The sequence below is a fragment of the Prionailurus bengalensis genome, chromosome A2 (genome assembly GCF_016509475.1).
Source record: "Prionailurus bengalensis isolate Pbe53 chromosome A2, Fcat_Pben_1.1_paternal_pri, whole genome shotgun sequence".
Taxonomy (NCBI): Eukaryota; Metazoa; Chordata; class Mammalia; order Carnivora; family Felidae; genus Prionailurus; species Prionailurus bengalensis.
The window spans coordinates 58725620-58729910 of record NC_057348.1 but is presented as its reverse complement, the minus strand read 5'-3'; the positions used below and the strand labels follow the sequence as shown (position 1 = coordinate 58729910).

General features: G+C 51.1%; 1 long non-coding RNA gene across 1 annotated transcript; it reads left to right on the top strand.

The window, feature by feature from the left end:
* The first annotated feature begins 440 nt into the window (after positions 1-440).
* LOC122486422 lies at positions 441-2663 on the top strand. Its single transcript, XR_006298151.1, has 2 exons — positions 441-642; positions 961-2663. It is a non-coding gene; the product is annotated as an uncharacterized LOC122486422 (long non-coding RNA).
* The last annotated feature ends 1628 nt before the right edge of the window (positions 2664-4291 follow it).

Below are 4291 nucleotides of genomic sequence, written 5' to 3'. Positions count from 1 at the left end.
CACCTTCTTCTTTCATCTTCACTCCTCGCCCTGTGCCCTCTCCACTGCCAGGACTTTGATGCCGTCTCTTTCTCTGCCTGGGAAACCTCTCCTGAGACGGGCAGGCCCAGCTCTTCCTCTTTTGGTCATTTTTTCTCGTTCCTCCTCTTGGTCCCTATCCATCACGGGCCCTCAAAGTGTGTGCTCTCTGGGGGCAGAGTGCCTGGTATCTGAGCCAAAGTAATTTGTAAGAACCCACTGGGCGCTTGGTGCTGGCCTAGCCAGGGCTTTCAGCCAGAATACCACCTGCCACTTCTCCTCCTCCATATGGCCTGGGCTTCCTTGTGACAAGGTGGCCAGGTTCCAAGGGTGAGTGTCCGAGAGAGAGAGAGAGAGAGAGAGGGAGGCAGAGGGTGCCAGGTGGAAGCCATATAAGCCACGTTGCCTTCTAGGACCTAGTTTTGGAAGACACACACACAGTCCCTCCTGTCGTACTCCGTGGTTTGCCTGTTCTGGTCGTTGCACGTCGATGGCGTGTTGTAAGATGGGCTATGTTGATGTGACCATCTGCTACAATAATGTTACCTTCCCCATTGGGCTGTTGTGAGGAGCTAATTAATTAGGCGATCCTTGCGAGGAACTTCAACCAGTGCCTGAGAAGCTGTAAGTACCTAAAAATGGTCACTATTGTTAGTAAGTGCTGGAAGAATTGATGCCTGGCAGTGTTCGAGCTTATTAAGGGAGACTTTACGTCATCTTGGGGAGGGATGGTCATGGGATATTTTCTAAAGGAGGTGACATTTTAGCAGGGATCTGAGACAAAGTGTCAGGAGAAAGAGTTCCAGGCAGAGGATAGCATGTACAAAGGCCCTGAGGCCAGTGTGTGTGTGTGTGTGTGTGTGTGTGTGTATGTGTATAGAATGAACTGAAAAGAAATCTGTGCTCGAGGACTGTTTTGTTTTTGTTTTTATTTTTTTCCAGGACAAAATGAGGATATGAAGTCTTGTCTCATTTCAGGTGAGGAGGACCAGACCATGGATTTGGCTGCAGCAGAGGCCTGAGGCAGGCCAGGGAGTTGGTGTGGGGAGCAGTGAGGGGAATCTCAGTGCACCTGCTCCTGGGGGAACAGGGGGGCATGGGTGGAGGGCCAAGCCCTCTAAGCACAGCCTCTGACCCAAGGGGCCTACCCAGCACTACAGTCACCACACACCCTGAATGCCCAAGACTGAGTCTGAAGAGTGGGTCCCCTCCCTCCCAATGGAACAGATCCTAGCCTTCACTCCAAAACAATCACCTGCCACCCTAAGTCTGAGGGTAAGCTTTTGGCTTGGCCTTCACATTAAGTCTGAACTCCTGCCAGACCCCAGGACCTTTGCACCTCCACGTTCTACCCCAGAAATGGCCGGCCAAGTGCTGAGGCTGGAGTTGGCCCTTTTTGTTCTCCTGGGGGCTGGGGCACAGCGGCTCTGCCCTGCCCTGGGTGGGAGTGGGTGACACCGAGCTTCCCCACTCCCTGTCCCTCATGCTACTGCCCAATTTAGTGGGAGGGAAGGTTACCTCCTAGAGCTGCTGTGTGGCTCTCTTTGTCTCAAACAGCCTTGAGAGACGGCAGGAGAGAGATTTAATTGCAGCCTGCCTGGGAACCTTTAAAGCATTGACCTCTCTGGCCACACCCCAAGGTTGGCACGCTTTAATTAAAAACAAAGTGCTGCTCGGAGGAGCCCTGCCAAGCCTGGTGAGCCTGGTTCACCTGGGCTGCCTCCCACGGCCACCACGGGATGGCCAGCTGACCCTCCTCAGGGGGGTGCTGGGTCTGTGCCTTCACGGAGGGTGGCGGTTTGGATCACGGTTGCTGGGTTGTAATTTTCTGATCCGTTGGCTGCAGCGAGAACAAAATCAGTGTTCTGGACTTTCCCTCTTTTGAAACCCACCTCCTTGTGGATTCTCCAACTCCTTTTCCCAGTTGGCATGCCTCTGAGCCACGCTGGTCTGTGCTGGGGTAGCTCTGTGGCTGTGCCACGAGGCTGTGGCCAAAACAATGACAGAGGCCAGTGCTGGTGGCCCACCCCAGGTCCTTCTTCCTAAAACCATAGCCTTTATCTGCTGGGGCAGCACAGCGTGGAGGCTGAGGTCAGACCCTGAGCCTGTGGCTTCCTGACTGTGTGACCTGGGGAAAGTCATTCAACCTCCCTGAGCCTGGCTCCTCACCTGGGCAGTGGCGAGAGGCACCGAAGCCTCTCGAGAAGAGTGCCTGAGGGAGCAAAGTGTCATGTGTGGACTCGGCTCATGTCCTTCTGCCTGGACCTGGGGCTGGGATGCCTGGTCCTGCACACGCGCGTGCTGACGGCTTACTGCTTCTAGCACCCGCGTCTCCCTCCTGAGGTCCCTCTCCCCAGACGAGCTTAGCAGCCTGGAAGTTCATGGATTCTGTGCCCCTGGAGCAACCCTCAGTCCACAAAGGCCAGGAGCTGGTAGATGGATACTCCCAGCTTCCCCATCCTGCAGCCCGGTGGAGGGCCATGTTTTTCTCCGTAAATTTGTTTACATGATTTCTATTTTACCTCGCGTAGTTCTTTGTGTCCTTGGCTTTATCTCAGTGAAGATATACCATCTACTTATTGTTTTTCCAAAAATTTTAATTGTGGTAAAAATATACACCACATAAAATTACTGTCTTAACCATTTTTTTTAAATTTTTTTTTTTTACGTTTATTTATTTTTGAGGCAGAGAGAGACAGAGCATGAACGGGGGAAGGGCAGAGAGAGAAGGAGACACAGAATCGGAAGCAGGCTCCAGGCTCCGAGTCATCAGCCCAGAGCCCGACGCGGGGCTCGAACTCATGGATCAAGAGATGGTGACCTGAGCTGAAGTCGGACGCTCAACCGACTGAACCACCCAGGCGCCTCCCGTCTTAACCATTTTTAAGGGTGTGGTCAAGTACGTTCACTGTTGTGCAACCGATCTCCAGAATGTTCTTCATCTTGCATCTCGTCCCCGTAAACACGGACTCCCCCATCCTCTTCCTCTTCCAGTCCCCCCACACCCACCATCCTACTTTCTGTCTCTAGGAATCTGACCACTGTGGGGACCTCGTGTAAGTGGGATCACGCAGTATTTCCTTTTGTGACTGGCTTATTTCGCTAAGCACAATGTCCCCAAGGTTCATCCATGTTGTAACGTGTGTCAGAATTTCTTTCCTTTCTAAGGCTGAATAATATACTATTGTATGAATAGACCACGTTTTCTTCACCCATTGATCCCTCCATGGATACTGGTTTTTGTGAATAATGCTACTTTGGGCTATTGTAAATAATTTGCTATGAACACGAGTGTACAAATATCTGAGTTCCAGCTTCCAATTTTTCTCAGTCTACACTCAGAAGTAGGATTGCTGGATCATATGGTATTTTTACATTCAAGTTTTTGAGGAATCACTATACTAGTTAGGTTTTTAAAATTTTTTAATTTAAATTTTAGTTATTTCACACACGTGCAATTTTGGTTTCAGTAGAATTCAGTGATTCATCACTTACATTCAACACCCAGTGCTCGTCACAACAAGTGCCCTCCTTAGTACCCATTGCCCATCTAGCCCATGCACTAAGCTATTTAGTTTGGATTTGCATTTACCTACTGATCAGCTTCTAGAATAAAACCTGTATCTTTTCAGGGCTGTTTGGATTGTGACAGAACATTCAAGCTAGCTCTAACAAAAATGAAAACTTATTGGCTCATGTAACTAGAAGTACAGGATGATTTTGGCTTCAGGCATGGCTGGATCCAGGTGCTCAAATGATGTCTCTCCACCTCTTGGCTCTGCTTTCTTCTGTGTCCAATTTGTTCTCAGGCAGGCTTTCCCCAGGTAGTAGCCAAGAGAACCACTGGTAACTTCAGGGTGACAGCCTTCCACAAGAGGGAGGGTGTCTCATTCTTAATAGTTGCCGTAAGGTCCTAAAGAGGGTTCCCAGTGAGCTAAGTGTGAAAATCCTCAGCTGGTCACTGTGGTCAAGAGTATGGGACAGTCTGACTGAGCAGGTGTGGATGGGTCAGGAAGTGGGGCTGGGCCAATTCTACTTGGGCCACGAGCACCGAGAGTGGGCACCCCAAGCAGGTGTCCACGGCTGGCAACAGGCTGGTGCTGCCCTCTTTGGCTGCTTTGCTGGGGTTCCTGCCTTGCCACGCAGCCTTCGCCTTTTCCGGGTTCCCTGCTCCTGAGTTCATAGTCACCTGTCCACCTGACCCCTCCCATCGGGGCAGCTCCTCCCCTGCTGTCAAGATTCTGGGAACTGAGGGTGGCCATTGGCAGTAGGG